Here is an 18516-nt window from a genome sequence, read left to right as displayed (position 1 = left end):
TTAATGATTTTTATATACAGTGTGTAACAAAAATAAGTGATAATACCTTAGGCTGTCTACGTGTTCCTTGTAGACAGTTCACTGTGAAAGTAGCAGCGCTGAAAGACGAAATTTTTTTTTCACTTTTGTATGGGCAAGGGCCCGAGCGTCACGAGTTTCCCCAAAAATTGTACGAAATTTTAAAGTAATCTTTGTTTTATTATTTTTGTCGTCTACTCTTCCTGTTACAAATTATAATAATTTTCTTGAGAATAAAAATAATAACACACAGCTTCAAGGTGCTCCTTTTTGACCGACTTCCAAAAAGGATGAGGTAAAACTGTATGTATATTTTTTTTGTATGTTCAACGATTACTCAGCGGTTATTGATCCGATTTTCAAAATTCTTTTTGCGTTGTATAGGGTTTAGCTCGAATTTGGTACCATGTTCACAAAAGTGGTGATCTAATGATGGGATCCATAAGGAATAAGGAATCGAGGGGACTCCTTGAAATTTGTATGGAAACATAAGGTTGGGAATTGCAGCATCGCTTAGAATTACCACAATTATTCCACTTACAGTTACATAATGTGAATATTATGTAGTTAGCATTCGTTGTGGTTATTTACGCATGAAGCCTTATCTTGTAGATAACTAAAAAGAGTGAATTATTATTTTTTAACAAAATATTTAAACCGACTTCCAAGGTAAAAACAATATTCTTAAAAATATGATCTTTATAGACCTATGTCAATGAGGACAACAGATCTTTAATAACCTATGCTGCAAAAACTAATTTAAGTTCTTAGTAATTATTAAGTACTTAATTAATAATTAATACTGTTTTTTAGGATTTTTTTTACAATGGCGAATGGATACTTAGATCATACTTCCTTACTTCCAAATAATAAAAATAACATATTAAGTACCTATAGTTTTACGTAGGCTGCAGCTGCTGCCGAAATCACTCATATTATTATTATTTATTTAGAGTTATTTTCTCTTATTAATAGATAAAGCTTCAACTGTTAAGGCTTTGTGTTATGTATGTGAGCAATGTAACTCATCCATTATCCTAGAATATAAAACTAAGGATAAGGAGTATCGTGATTCGTGCTAAATAAAATGTATCCCCACGTAACTTTCCAACGGGTTACAAACTTTTCGAATTTTTTATACATTGCTGTTCATAGCTTTTGAGTGACTGAGTTTTTCAGCGACCGAGCAATGCTCAGCATGTAAATTATTAAGATATCGCTAGAAAGTTGCGTCATATTTGGGGTTGAAGCGTCAAGTTATTAATTTGTCGAGATCGTTTGGAATGTGTGGGGTTGTGGCCTCTATCATTACCTACTGCATATTTGAATACGTGGTCTAGTACCAAGGGGCCAAGCGCGAGTCGGACTCTCGCACATAGGGTTCCGTACCAATATATTTTAAAAGCAAAAACAGTTTAAAGTTAGTTTAAAGTATGGGGAAGTAGGGTTCCATTTTTGCCTTGGCTACGGAACCCTAATAAGCGGTCGTAATTGAATAATAATATTGTTAAATGTAAAAATGTTATACTTAATATTATACATCTGGCATCCTGCTAACTCGGTAAATGAATGAGTACATGGGCGTACCCAGGTAGGGCAGATATATTAAACTATAGATTATACGTCAATTTTCCTGGCAAGTGGGAATCAAAAACGTGTTACCTAATGAAGTGTTGGAAATAAAATATATTTTCAGTCAGATTGGGTATTAAAAGTAAATTTTCATGATTTTTTGTTTCAATTTAACCAGACTCCAAAAAAGTAAATTTTATTGTTTTTTACATTATGATCTAGCCAAAAACTTTTTTAAATTAAAATTAACAATTAAGTATTTTAATACATTCACTAGTTAGTCTTTTTTACTTAGGCACCCTTAATCCCAAAAACTGATTTAGCGAACAAATTTGTAAAGTCATAAAAACTTCGAAAAAGCTCTTTGCTTTTATAAAGTTATAGGAATTTACATACAAAATGAAAACTGTAAGGCTTTTACAAAAAAGGCTTTGAGCCCCGATCCAGGATCAAAGGGCAAGCACGTATTAGGATTAGCATTCCATTTTTGATATAAATCTCTTTTAATTAAAACTTTTTTGACGGTACGTGGTAATTAAAATCACGTGTCAGCTAGTATTATAATTTATAATAATTATAGAGTATAGACAGTAATATAATATTATAATACTAGCTGACCCGGCAAATGTTGTTTTGCCATGATATAAATTATTTCTAGTATTTTTCTAGTTTTATATTGATAAAAAGTAGATAAAAACCTATTCTCAGACCTAACTTTAATAAAATCTTGTATGTACACGATTTCGTTAAAATCGGTTGAGCTTTTTGGAGGAGTTCGCGCGCAAACACTGTGATATGAAAATTTTATAATATTATAATAATATATTAGTTACATAGATTAGATTAGATAGATCATAGATGACGAAATAATATAACCTATGAACAGTGACGGATTAGCCCTTAATCAAATTAAGCAATTGCCTAGGGCATCACTTCTGAGGGGGCACCAGAAGAGTAAAGGTTCAAAGACCGATTCTAGTTGAGATACGGATAGGGGGGCCCACAGGCATGAATTGCTTAGGGCATCAAGTAGTCTTAATCCGTCACTGCCTATGAACATTCAAGAGCACTATGTATGAACTATGAACACATCAAGAATATTAAATTGGAGGGGTCTAGCTAGCTTAAAAATGTATGATAAGTTCATAATAAATTTTTAAGCTAGCTAGACTATTAACGCTTTTACCTACTTTTAAATTCTATCGTAATTCGTAACTCGGTCGTTAAAGTAATTTTAATGAGTACTCGGAAAGTGTTGGAAATATCTTTTTTACGCTCGTTACCTGCGACTGGTGGAATTATTAAGCACCAGGGAGTTGTAGCTAGTTAACATTAAGTTACTAGAAAAATATAACCTGTAACGTTTATATTTTTCTAAGTTTTACTAAAGTGACAAAACTCATGCCCAGTTAGGAGGTTCTGTCGGTAGTTTATCTCTTCAACAGTGTTGTTAATTGGTTAATATTACATTATTATGACGTTAGAATTTACAATATAATAAAATACAGTACTAGTAATGTTATCAAAAACCTCATAGACCCTTTAGCTAGGAGTTACGACGTTTTCTTAATCGCTTCTTTATTACTAAATTGACATAAACGTTCGATAAAATATAGTCGACATTCGCTGTTATGTCAATTCCATACAATTTTGATCGGCGATTCTATAAAGAGAAAAATAAAGAAAACGTCATGGCTTCAGGGTACCTATTAGACTTGGTAAAAACCCGGCTATTTTCACCATGTAAACTTTTTCACAACTCTATCTTGTCAAAGTTTTACAGTCTGATAAACACGATATATTCCTTATATCCAATATTGGATCAGTTTCAGGCATTAGTTCAGTGTAATACCGCAAGTCAGCGGTCGGTACGAAAGTCACATGCCCTACATACACGCCGCAAGCCGCTCAAGATCATGTGGGGTGGCCATAACGTAATTTCCCCGAAAACTGGAGAACTGAATTCAAGCATGTGTGCAGAATTAAATTGGTGGAAAAATAAAGAGAGAAAAATTCACATTTTGTAAAAGTCAGGTTAAGTTAGCTTCAATTGCGATCGATCCTTTCAATCTATCTTAATGAACTGGTTTCTTGGCATAAAGACACCTCCCACAAACATCTGAACTATAATATCAGCGGGGCTAAAATGGTCGCTTTGAAGAATCGTGATATGAATCATAATATGATTCATTTTTCTAAAATCGCATAATGCAACTCTGCTTGCAATTCATTTCTGTATATTTGTACTGATTTGACATTTGTCAGTTTGACAGTTTTGATAATTCATTTGCTGAATTGATTGAGAGGAATTGCTAAATGTGACCATTTTGGCCCCGCTGTACAGTACGGTAGTTTTACATTAATTAAGATTTTGCATAGACACAACAAAAAAAATATTGTGGTATCAGCTAGTACCTACAAAAATAAAAAAGTATGACTTTATTGCCAGTAACCAATTAGGTACAGTATTTTGGGAGTTTCAAAACTAGCGTGGAAACACTGTCGGCTGGCTCGGCTTCAAGGCTGTGACCGGGTTTACACCACCTCTGTGTCACCAGTTTGCATTGCGATACCAATCACGATTATTGGCGAGTTCTGCTGATATATGGATGCTGATATAATATTTGTTGTACCTGATTTCGGCAAACTAAAAATATGAACAATATTCCCGTTAATATATAAAGCCAAATTATATTTTTAGGGTTCCGTTTTATTTTTACTTTAATAATTTATAATAAAATTTAAATAAATGAAATAATTAAGGGGGGCTCCCATACACAAAACACTATTTTCAGCCTATTTTTGCTCTACTGTGGTAGGGAACCCTTCGTGCGCGAGTCCAACTCGTACTTGGCTGATTTTTTTTTCATTCACGATGACAGCGGTGACACGATTATTTAAGATAAATTCTTAAATACGTAAATAATGTTAAATGTAATGTGCTAAAAAAATAAAAAGTTACAGATATCTATAGATAGATACTAATATCATATTATTTGCTAATTAGTAATTACCTATTTTCCGACCGTTCCCAATTATGGCCGCCATTATTTGCTTTTTTTTTGCAATAAAACGTTACGCCTACTACCTATTTTACTCAGTAGGCGTTTCGATCTTTGTATAAAACAACTTGCAACTGAAAAGAACTGCATTGTAGATCTTTTCAGTTGCAAGTTTTCATCACATGCTGATGATGAACTTTCAGTATTTTCAGATACATACGGCCTCTATGCATCTACCAATAAATAGGGTAAATTCGGGTCGCCGCCCAGCACGTGACCGGGGTTAGAACGTGCGCTATACAAGACCGTTGCCGATAAAAGGGTATTGCGTAGAAGTATTCCTATTTTTAAGCAAACGAGCAGAATTGGACATCTGTAATGCAAGACGCTGCTGACCTTCACAGCTCTTGGCTCTATGAATGTAACAAATTCGAAAATTCTATGTTCGAAAATTCTGAGTTCAAAAATTCGAATATCTCTCAGTATCTATTCTAAAAAATCTACATGGTGGCCATACGTGTTGTGGGTAGCCCCACAACACGTATGGCCACCATTCCCATTTCCCTCGGATTTCAGAATTAAAATCAAAAACAAAAATAATACGTATTTTAAAAACATAAAACCGACTTCAAAATTGTACGTAATTGAGAGTTAAAATCTCTCAAATATCGCAAAAACTACTGAACCGATATTGATGAAACTTGTAGTGTTCCCTAAGTTGTATAATACCTAGTACGACAAAAAAAGAATTGATAAAATCGGACTTGTAGTTCCGGAGATATGCGAACACAAACATAAAAACATACATACATATACAGAGTGTAACAAAACTAAGTGATAATACTTTAGGGTGTGTATGTGTTCACTGTAAAAGTAGCAGTGCTGAAAGACCAATTTTTTTTTGTGATTTGTATGGGCAAGCATCACAGCGGCGCGGCGGCGTCACGAGTTTACCCATACAAAAGTGAAAAAAAATTTGGTCTTTCAGTGCTGCCACTTTTACAGTGAACTTTATACCTGGGTCTGAGGGACTCATACACACACTAAAGTATTTTCACTTAGTTTTGTTACACCTTGTATACATAATTACATAGTACATACATACGCTTTTGAAATTTGGCACATTTGTTCAGACACTTAAATAGGTAGACCGGGAGATGGTGACATAAAATACTAGGTCATTTGTACCAGTATGGCGGTTCTTCAGAGGTCTAATTACGTAAAGGCAAAAAGGAAAATGATAGTCATAGCGCTCGCACCGGCGCGGCGCGGCGGCCCAATCGCGTGGGCGGAACGCGTCAGAATTTGGATAAATAACGAGTGTCGAACGACTTGTTCCACAAGAATGCTTGTATTTTTCAAAAAAAGAAGTAGGCGGTAGCTTAATGCTTTCTCGGGTGTGACTTACAGCCCGCGATACTGACGCGAATACATTAATTAAAAAAAAACAATTCAACCATTTGTGCCAGGCTAATTTTTGCATAGCTAATCATCGTCGAGTAGACTATTCACGAAAATCACCTTGCCACTTCTCCGACAGTTCCCAATTATGGCCGCCATACCACTGCAAAAGAGTGAATTTTTTTTCGCCAAACGATTTGTACCACCCTGAAACGTTTTTTGACAGTTCCCTGTATGATCATAAATAGAAGTCTGATAATGCCATACCTGTGGGAGGTGTCGAATGTGAATAATATTTTTTCAAAATCCTAAGATTTATATTAAGTATATTAACTGACTTCTAAACCGACTTCTGAAAAGGAGGTTATTAATTCAACGGGTTTAGTTTTGAAGTCGGTTAAAAAATATTATGTCTCGTAAAGTCGTAACCATAAACTGTTACTGTACACTGTAATTCTAAAAGATTATTAACATCTAAATAAAAAAAGAACAAACACGATTAATTTAAAGACATTTTATGAAGATACTCTGAAATAGAAGAGTATAGTTTGAAGACACAAAGAATGTAAAATATTCGGAACCTTTGTAGTGTTCGGTTATTATATTTTTGTGCTCCTGATGCTCCGCGATTTGGCGCTGTATTTTATTAAAGTCCCGAAATTGGATTCATACCTTCACAGGCCAATGTTATCTTGGAATTTAAAGTTTTTTTCTTTTTTTTGACCGACTTCCAAAAAGGAGGAGGTAATACATTCGGCTGTATTGTTTTTTTTGTATGTTCAACGATTACTCAGCCGTTTGTTGTCCGATTTTCAAAATTCTTTTTGTGTTGTATAGGGTTTAACTCGAATTTGGTACCATGTTCACAAAAGTGGTGATCTGATGATGGGATCCATGAGGAATCGAGGGGACTCCTTGAAATTTGTATGGAAATATATAGTGATTTTAATTTTTTCTGAAGTATTCGAGGCACATGCTACCAAAAAGTAAGACTTCTCACCAGGTTATACCCTGGATCCGAAGGTACCCAACAGAACTTTTGAATCCTTATAGATACAGGTTCGGGGATTTTGGCGTTGTTTAAACCACTGAAAGCAAATAATAAGCCAATATATCAATTTGATTAATCATCATCATCACAATTATAATTATACCATGGGTCATCACATTATGACCCAATTAGTGGTATTTTTCGTGATATTTTGCATCGAAGCTGATGTTTTTGATGATTGTTTCGGTGTTTGTGGACCGATTTTTTAAATTCTTGTGTTGCTGTATAGAATATAATCTAAATTTTGTATAACAATTACGAAAGTGGTGATCTGATGATGGGATCTATGAGCAGTCGAGGTAAATCCTTGAAATTTATTAAAACACACATAGTGGTTACGAAGTTGTTTCTAGTAACTTAAACATATGTTACAAATAAGTGAAATTTCATACGAAGGTGTCCCTGGACCCAGAGACACTGAACAGAACTCCTGAACCTTTAAAGATAAAAGTTTGGAAATTGCAGCATTGCTTAGGTAACTGCAAGCATTTACCACAATTTCGCTTACAGTAACATAATGTGAATAGTTAACATTCGTAGTGGTTATTTACGCATAAAGCCTTATCTTGTAGATGACTGAAAAGAGTGAAATTATTATTTTTAACAAAAAAATAAAACCGACTTCCAAGGTAAAAACAATAATAATATGAACTAAAAAGTATTAAATAACTCTTACTCTTTAATATTGCCTTTTTCAGAATTAGTCTAAATCTGAACTATTTCTGTACATACTACAGTCTTCATTATTTTGAAGTCGGTACTAGCTAATTTAATCGTGAGTTCAGTCAATGTCAGAATATCTGAAACTTGGGACTGGTACCGACTTAAAAGTACTGAAGACTGTAGTATGTACAGAAATAGTTGAGATTTAGACTAATTCTGAAAAAGGCAATTTTAAAGAGTAAGAGTTATTTAATACTTTTTAGTTCATATTATTATTGTTTTTAACTTGGAAGTCGGTTTTATTTTTTTGTTAAAAATAATAATTTCACTCTTTTCAGTCATCTACAAGATAAGGCTTTATGCGTAAATAACCACTACGAATGTTAAGAGGATACCACAGCGGCTAGAGAAATGAAAAAAAAGTACGTGTAATATCTATAGCTGTCTCCCTTACCTCAAGCCTATACCGCAGAACGCGATAGAGACAACTGCAGAAAATCCAGAAAATCAACGATTCGTTGTCCCCTGATTCCTTCTCCAAAACTTAACCGATTTAAGTACTTTTTTCATTAAAGATTAAAAAAAGGCTTGAGCTGTGTTCCTATGTTTTGCTTTTTTTGTATAATCTATCCAAATCTGTTTTCTGGACGTTTGAACACAGTGGAAAATCTGGCCATTTTTTTGGGTTTTTGAACGTTCATATCTTATTTAATAATTGAATTATGAAAAAAAAGAAAACATAGGGACATTGTATTAGTGGCCGTAGATATTCAGGAAAAAAATTATAACTCTACTAGCATTATCCAGGGAGGAAACAGGGGACAACGTTTGTATGGAAAAAATGGCGGTGTGGAATCCTCTTAACTATTCACATTATGTTACTGTAAGCGAAATTGTGGTAAATGCTTGCAGTTACCTAAGCAATGCTGCAATTTCCAAACTTTTATCTTTAAAGGTTCAGGAGTTCTGTTCAGTGTCTCTGTCATTTAAATATCTATGGACGCTTCACATCACGTCAGTCTGGCCCCGTGCTAAGTACAAGGACTTGTGTTACGGGTACCAGACAACGGAAATATATATGTCGCCGCGGAGGTTCCTGTCTGATTGGGACTCTTTATTTTATGTTTAGAAAAATTATTATAATGTGATTATAATCATGAATTATTGTTAAAAATGTGTAATACGTCGTTATTAGAACGATTGATATGCATTTTATGATTTATTGTAAGCCCGGAAGATATTTTAACTTCCGTGGTATTTATTAAAATTATTATTTAATGTCAATTTCATAGTTGGCCAATATAGGATTATTCTAATGTAATTGAAACTAGTTTTCCATGCCAATCAAACTTTTAAATAATTTCTTTAAACATTCTCACTAAAATTACGACGTATTTTGGTTGTGAATTAATTACTTCCGGTTTTATTTACTTCGTAATAATTTAATGTGAATTTTGGTAAATTACAAAATAAATAAGCTAATTCATTTTAACGTTATTTACTAATTTTACAATTATTTAATGTTTCTATAACATGATTTTCAAGAGTGACGTAATTACTTGTGGTAGGGCAAACAAGTAGGGATGATGCTTATAAAAAGACGTGTTCTGAGCGTGGAGCTCATTCTACTGTGAATTTGCGGTGAATAAACATTGTAAGTACAATCCATGTCAGTTTAAATAAATGAAAATGATTTTATCACTTTGTTTTCTTTTTAATTTTAAATTCTAATTTCTTTTGCTCTTTAAGTTTTAGTATTTTTAATGATTTGAAATTGTTTTATTGTTTATAAATGAAATCTATTGCTTTTAGTGAGAAATCAATAGCTTTGATGAAATTAAACATTCAAATCTCATAATAAGTGAATTAATAATTATTATTATTTTTGTAACGCCCTCTCTGATTTTCGATATCAGAAGTGGGATACTTACGTGTCCTTTCTGTGCTTTTCATTTTATGTTTCAGGTACACCAGACATCCTATTCATATTGAGGAATTTTGGTATTGCGATGGAAGCAGAAAATCGGACTGAAACGGAACCAAGTGAGCTGCCATGTACTATACCTGGACCAGATACTGCAGATGTAGATGCTGATCATGGACCAAATGCCTGTGTTAATATGGCAGCTTCACAGCAGCTGCAGTGCGGTAACGTACCTCCTGAGTTCTATTTACATATGATGACAATGATGCAAAATATGAGCGAACGCTTGACGAAACAGCGCGAAAAAGTAAAAATTACCGATGTGTTCTTGCCTTCATATGATCCAGATGGTAACGTTGGAGTGCGAGAATGGTGTGACCATATCACTTCGGCTAAAAATAACTATGAGCTTAGTGATTATGATATTCGTATGAAGGTGACTAGCTTATTAAAGGGACGAGCTAAAATGTGGGCTGATAATTGGCTCGTTACAACTTCTACATGGGATGAGTTGCGACAAAATATTATTACTACATTTGAACCCGAAAGTCGTTATTCAAAGGACGTCTTGCGATTTAGGGAGCATGAATATGACCACACTAAAGACATTGCAGAGTTTTTATCACGATCTTGGATTTTGTGGAGACGAGTGACGAAGGATAAACTTAACGATAATGATGCAGTAGAAGCAGTTATTGGAACCATTAGCGATGAACGTCTTCGGATTGAGCTTATGAATGCCAGAGCCACTTCAGTGCCTGAATTAATATCTGTTGCCTCTTCTATTCGTACATCTAAGAGACCTAATCACGCTAACGTGAACCAACCACTTGCTAAGCGTTTTAAATACTCTTTAGATAATCGGAATATTTCTAATTGTAACTTCTGTAAGAAGCCCGGGCATTTTTCTCGCGATTGTCGTGGTAAAAATAACTCCACAATACTTGACAAACAGCCTGTTCCAAATAACCCTAGTTCTTCTGGAATATCACTCCAAAAACCTAATACGTCTAAGATCTGTTCTTTTTGTTCAAAGGCCGGTCATACTTTTGATACTTGTTACCGTCGGGAAAAACAAATTACTTCAAATGTAAATTCAGTTGTAATAAATAAACCAAAATTAAACACGATGCGTATGCGAGTAGGTGATATAGTTATTGATGCGGTGTTCGATAGCGGTGCGGACTGCTCTGTTATGTGCGAATCTATTGCAAACAGGCTACCTGGAAAGAGAGTTCAAGTAGTTAATTATTTACGAGGAATAGGTCCTTTTCCTGTAGTTTCGACTAATAAGCTAACTACTATATGCGTCATTAATGACATTAATGTAGAGATAGATTTTTATATTTTATCTGACTACGAAATGACTTCAGATGTATTAATAGGTGCAAATCTTTTAAACAGCACCGGGTTATCTGTAATCGTGACTGAAAATAGTGCGTCTTTGTGCTTTCAGCCTCGTGTCATGCACATACAATCGTCAACCGGACTATTTGATAACATAAATCATGACTTAGTTAATGAACTTGAGATTAATCAACTCCTTACCCTGCTAAATAAGTACTCTTCCATTTTTACGCGCGGCTTTCCTCAATCTCGGGTCAATACAGGTAAATTAGAGATTCGATTGAAAAATCCAAACAAGTTTGTTGAAAGAAGACCGTACAGATTGAGCCCAGTCGAACGTGAAAAGGTTAAGGAGATTGTTAAGGAATTAATAGATAATGATATTGTCCAAGAAAGTAAGTCCCCATATTCTAGTCCAATTATTTTAGTCAAGAAAAAGAACGGGGACGATCGTATGTGCGTAGATTACAGAGAACTTAACTCGAACACTGTCCGGGATCATTATCCTCTTCCTTTAATAGCCGATCAAATTGACCAGTTGACTGGAGGCCAGTACTACACTTCCTTAGATATGGCCTCTGGCTTTCACCAGATTCCTATCGCTGATGAGTCTATTGAGAAAACCGCTTTTGTGACACCGGACGGTTTGTTCGAGTATAAGACTATGCCATTTGGCTTGTGTAATGCCCCTGCTGTATACCAAAGATGCATAAATCGTGCTTTAGGTCCTCTTTTAAATCCAGGTAGTGCGGATAAAGTTCATAATGATAGCGTAGCCCAAGTTTACATAGATGATGTCATTAGTAAATGTAGAGATTTTTCATCTGGTCTTGTCTATTTAGAGAAAATATTTATAGCGTTACGGGAATCGGGTTTCTCCGTTAACATTGATAAGTGCTTATTCTTCAAACGGTCAATTGAATATCTCGGTAATGTGATAGAAAATGGTCAGGTTCGTCCTAGTCCCAAAAAAGTTGAGGCCCTACTAAAGGCTCCAGTTCCGACTAATGTCAAACAGATTCGTCAATTTAACGGCTTAGCAGGGTATTTTCGTAGATTCATACCAGATTTTGCACGGACTATGGTACCTCTGTATCAATTAACTAAACAAGGCGCTCAGTGGCAATGGAATCATGTTCATGAAGAAGCACGTCAAAAGATAATTCATCATTTAACTTCTGCACCCGTCTTAACAATATTTCAAGAAGGGAAACCTATTGAGCTATTTACCGATGCCAGCAGTCTTGGCTTTGGAGCAATTCTCGTACAGATTATAAACGGTAGGCAGCATGTGATAGCCTATTTTAGTATGCGTACGACAGACATAGAAAGTAGGTATCACTCCTACGAACTCGAAACGCTGGCCGTAGTCCGAGCAATCAAGCATTTTCGACACTTCCTATATGGACGCCAATTCAAGGTGATTACCGACTGCAATGCGCTTAAAGCTTCCAAGCACAAGAAAGACTTGTTACCTCGCATACATAGATGGTGGTCATATCTTCAAAATTTTGAGTTTGATATAGAATACAGGAAGGGCGAGCGGATGCAGCATGCAGATTACCTAAGCAGAAATCCAGATCCACTTACTGTAAACGTCCTAACGAAAAATTTAGATTGGATAAATATTGAACAGAGACGCGACCACCAATTGCGACCCATCATAGACAAATTGCATAATGGTGAAGAAGTCCCTGGGTATCACCTCGAAGACAATGTTCTCAAATTTGAGAAGCAGGACACAATTTTGGGCTCACAAAAGCTCATTGTTGTACCAAAATCTTTCCAGTGGAGTCTCATCAATACTTTCCATACAGCTCTGAAGCATCCTGGCTGGGAGAAGACGCTCCATAAAATAAAAGGTACCTACTATTTTGATAAAATGAGCACAATTGTCCGTGATTTTGTTGACAACTGCATCATATGTAGAACTTCAAAACAGACATCTGGAGTAACTCAAGTACAATTGCATCCCATTGCCAAGCCAGTGGTTCCATTTGAAGTAATACACATGGACATCACAGGTAAATTAGGAGGTTCAAATGAGCATGAATATGTTGTAGTCACAATTGATGCCTTTACTAAATATGTACTACTACGTCACACCAATAATAAAAGTCATCATAGCACTCTGGCAGCCTTGAAACAAGTTGTCCACCTTTTCGGAGCTCCAAGACAAATAATTGTAGACGGTGGTCGTGAATTTCTAGGAGAATTTAAAAGTTACTGCGATATGTTCAATATAGAAATACACTCTATAGCACCGGGGGTTAGCAGAGCTAATGGGCAAGTGGAACGGGTAATGGCAACCCTTAAAAATGGCCTCATTATGATTAAAAATTATGAAACACCAAATTGGCATACAGCCTTGGAAAGCCTTCAACTAGCCCTCAACTGCACTGTTCATAGAACTACAGGTATAGCTCCACTTACACTTCTAACTAGACGTCAAAACTGTGTCCCACCAGAATTACTGACCTTGGTAAACCTAGATGATGCAATCATCAATATTGAAGCCCTGGAACAACACGTGCAACAGAAGATGATGCAAGTGTCTGCTAAAGATAAAGCGAGGTTCGATAAAGGACGAGCTAAAATTCAAAGGTTTCAAAGGGGTGACTTTGTTTTAATAAAAAACAATCCACGTAATCAAACTGCTCTTGATCTGAAATTTAGCGTTCCATACGAAGTTCACAGGGTACTCGAAAATGATCGCTATCTTGTGAAAAAGGTAATAGGACATCATGGGCGCCCTCGCAAGGTCGCCCATGACCAGCTTCGACGCGCTCCACTACCCGGAGGCACCAATCAGGCAACCGTGTCGCCCTTCGACGATCAGCAAGCGGGGCCTTCTGGTTCGCTCCCAGACGATCAGCAACCTGGTCCTTCTGGTTCGCCTCCAGAGCATCAGCAAGCGGGTTCTGTGTCTCCTCTAGACGATCATCAAGCAAGACCCGAGGTCAACGACGAAAACTGAATATTAACGGTGAGCAACTTCTATGTTGATACTTAAAAAGCATTAAAATTGTTTTAAAACTTCTAAAATATGCTAAGACAAAAGATGCTATTGGCGTGTGGAGCCGACCAATAAGCCATTGATGATATTCCATCCTGAAAGAAGTAAATGTCCCCTGTGTACCACGGCGTACGAGACCGCCTAGAGCACAGCATCGACCTATCTCTGTATCCTTTAGAGCCCCTGTTTTAAACAGCATCGATCTTTCACCCACCTATCCATTTTCCTATTAAAGAAAAAGAAAAAAAAAACATGAGAATAAAATCGAAAAATATTAAGAACGAATCTTCTGTAGTCACGTGGAGTGAACAGTTGATGCAACAAATAATAACTTAAGAATCATAAAGGCTAGTGTGTACTGTGGAAGTACCTGGTCCTCACATTTTATATTTCTCTATTACAGAAGGCAGAAGCGATGCAGAGCACGCATCGCATGTCAGTATGGCCGTGTCGCCGCGGAGGTTCCTGTCTGATTGGGACTCTTTATTTTATGTTTAGAAAAATTATTATAATGTGATTATAATCATGAATTATTGTTAAAAATGTGTAATACGTCGTTATTAGAACGATTGATATGCATTTTATGATTTATTGTAAGCCCGGAAGATATTTTAACTTCCGTGGTATTTATTAAAATTATTATTTAATGTCAATTTCATAGTTGGCCAATATAGGATTATTCTAATGTAATTGAAACTAGTTTTCCATGCCAATCAAACTTTTAAATAATTTCTTTAAACATTCTCACTAAAATTACGACGTATTTTGGTTGTGAATTAATTACTTCCGGTTTTATTTACTTCGTAATAATTTAATGTGAATTTTGGTAAATTACAAAATAAATAAGCTAATTCATTTTAACGTTATTTACTAATTTTACAATTATTTAATGTTTCTATAACATGATTTTCAAGAGTGACGTAATTACTTGTGGTAGGGCAAACAAGTAGGGATGATGCTTATAAAAAGACGTGTTCTGAGCGTGGAGCTCATTCTACTGTGAATTTGCGGTGAATAAACATTGTAAGTACAATCCATGTCAGTTTAAATAAATGAAAATGATTTTATCACTTTGTTTTCTTTTTAATTTTAAATTCTAATTTCTTTTGCTCTTTAAGTTTTAGTATTTTTAATGATTTGAAATTGTTTTATTGTTTATAAATGAAATCTATTGCTTTTAGTGAGAAATCAATAGCTTTGATGAAATTAAACATTCAAATCTCATAATAAGTGAATTAATAATTATTATTATTTTTGTAACGCCCTCTCTGATTTTCGATATATATATATCGAAGATATATATATATCGAAAATCAGAGAGGGCGTTACAAAAATAATAATAATTATTAATTCACTTATTATGAGATTTGAATGTTTAATTTCATCAAAGCTATTGATTTCTCACTAAAAGCAATAGATTTCATTTATAAACAATAAAACAATTTCAAATCATTAAAAATACTAAAACTTAAAGAGCAAAAGAAATTAGAATTTAAAATTAAAAAGAAAACAAAGTGATAAAATCATTTTCATTTATTTAAACTGACATGGATTGTACTTACAATGTTTATTCACCGCAAATTCACAGTAGAATGAGCTCCACGCTCAGAACACGTCTTTTTATAAGCATCATCCCTACTTGTTTGCCCTACCACAAGTAATTACGTCACTCTTGAAAATCATGTTATAGAAACATTAAATAATTGTAAAATTAGTAAATAACGTTAAAATGAATTAGCTTATTTATTTTGTAATTTACCAAAATTCACATTAAATTATTACGAAGTAAATAAAACCGGAAGTAATTAATTCACAACCAAAATACGTCGTAATTTTAGTGAGAATGTTTAAAGAAATTATTTAAAAGTTTGATTGGCATGGAAAACTAGTTTCAATTACATTAGAATAATCCTATATTGGCCAACTATGAAATTGACATTAAATAATAATTTTAATAAATACCACGGAAGTTAAAATATCTTCCGGGCTTACAATAAATCATAAAATGCATATCAATCGTTCTAATAACGACGTATTACACATTTTTAACAATAATTCATGATTATAATCACATTATAATAATTTTTCTAAACATAAAATAAAGAGTCCCAATCAGACAGGAACCTCCGCGGCGACACGGCCATACTGACATGCGATGCGTGCTCTGCATCGCTTCTGCCTTCTGTAATAGAGAAATATAAAATGTGAGGACCAGGTACTTCCACAGTACACACTAGCCTTTATGATTCTTAAGTTATTATTTGTTGCATCAACTGTTCACTCCACGTGACTACAGAAGATTCGTTCTTAATATTTTTCGATTTTATTCTCATGTTTTTTTTTTCTTTTTCTTTAATAGGAAAATGGATAGGTGGGTGAAAGATCGATGCTGTTTAAAACAGGGGCTCTAAAGGATACAGAGATAGGTCGATGCTGTGCTCTAGGCGGTCTCGTACGCCGTGGTACACAGGGGACATTTACTTCTTTCAGGATGGAATATCATCAATGGCTTATTGGTCGGCTCCACACGCCAATAGCATCTTTTGTCTTAGCATATTTTAGAAGTTTTAAAACAATTTTAATGCTTTTTAAGTATCAACATAGAAGTTGCTCACCGTTAATATTCAGTTTTCGTCGTTGACCTCGGGTCTTGCTTGATGATCGTCTAGAGGAGACACAGAACCCGCTTGCTGATGCTCTGGAGGCGAACCAGAAGGACCAGGTTGCTGATCGTCTGGGAGCGAACCAGAAGGCCCCGCTTGCTGATCGTCGAAGGGCGACACGGTTGCCTGATTGGTGCCTCCGGGTAGTGGAGCGCGTCGAAGCTGGTCATGGGCGACCTTGCGAGGGCGCCCATGATGTCCTATTACCTTTTTCACAAGATAGCGATCATTTTCGAGTACCCTGTGAACTTCGTATGGAACGCTAAATTTCAGATCAAGAGCAGTTTGATTACGTGGATTGTTTTTTATTAAAACAAAGTCACCCCTTTGAAACCTTTGAATTTTAGCTCGTCCTTTATCGAACCTCGCTTTATCTTTAGCAGACACTTGCATCATCTTCTGTTGCACGTGTTGTTCCAGGGCTTCAATATTGATGATTGCATCATCTAGGTTTACCAAGGTCAGTAATTCTGGTGGGACACAGTTTTGACGTCTAGTTAGAAGTGTAAGTGGAGCTATACCTGTAGTTCTATGAACAGTGCAGTTGAGGGCTAGTTGAAGGCTTTCCAAGGCTGTATGCCAATTTGGTGTTTCATAATTTTTAATCATAATGAGGCCATTTTTAAGGGTTGCCATTACCCGTTCCACTTGCCCATTAGCTCTGCTAACCCCCGGTGCTATAGAGTGTATTTCTATATTGAACATATCGCAGTAACTTTTAAATTCTCCTAGAAATTCACGACCACCGTCTACAATTATTTGTCTTGGAGCTCCGAAAAGGTGGACAACTTGTTTCAAGGCTGCCAGAGTGCTATGATGACTTTTATTATTGGTGTGACGTAGTAGTACATATTTAGTAAAGGCATCAATTGTGACTACAACATATTCATGCTCATTTGAACCTCCTAATTTACCTGTGATGTCCATGTGTATTACTTCAAATGGAACCACTGGCTTGGCAATGGGATGCAATTGTACTTGAGTTACTCCAGATGTCTGTTTTGAAGTTCTACATATGATGCAGTTGTCAACAAAATCACGGACAATTGTGCTCATTTTATCAAAATAGTAGGTACCTTTTATTTTATGGAGCGTCTTCTCCCAGCCAGGATGCTTCAGAGCTGTATGGAAAGTATTGATGAGACTCCACTGGAAAGATTTTGGTACAACAATGAGCTTTTGTGAGCCCAAAATTGTGTCCTGCTTCTCAAATTTGAGAACATTGTCTTCGAGGTGATACCCAGGGACTTCTTCACCATTATGCAATTTGTCTATGATGGGTCGCAATTGGTGGTCGCGTCTCTGTTCAATATTTATCCAATCTAAATTTTTCGTTAGGACGTTTACAGTAAGTGGATCTGGATTTCTGCTTAGGTAATCTGCATGCTGCATCCGCTCGCCCTTCCTGTATTCTATATCAAACTCAAAATTTTGAAGATATGACCACCATCTATGTATGCGAGGTAACAAGTCTTTCTTGTGCTTGGAAGCTTTAAGCGCATTGCAGTCGGTAATCACCTTGAATTGGCGTCCATATAGGAAGTGTCGAAAATGCTTGATTGCTCGGACTACGGCCAGCGTTTCGAGTTCGTAGGAGTGATACCTACTTTCTATGTCTGTCGTACGCATACTAAAATAGGCTATCACATGCTGCCTACCGTTTATAATCTGTACGAGAATTGCTCCAAAGCCAAGACTGCTGGCATCGGTAAATAGCTCAATAGGTTTCCCTTCTTGAAATATTGTTAAGACGGGTGCAGAAGTTAAATGATGAATTATCTTTTGACGTGCTTCTTCATGAACATGATTCCATTGCCACTGAGCGCCTTGTTTAGTTAATTGATACAGAGGTACCATAG

Source organism: Aricia agestis, chromosome 5, assembly GCF_905147365.1.
Source record: "Aricia agestis chromosome 5, ilAriAges1.1, whole genome shotgun sequence".
NCBI classification, from domain to species: Eukaryota; Metazoa; Arthropoda; class Insecta; order Lepidoptera; family Lycaenidae; genus Aricia; species Aricia agestis.
Note: the sequence above shows the minus strand (reverse complement) of the source record.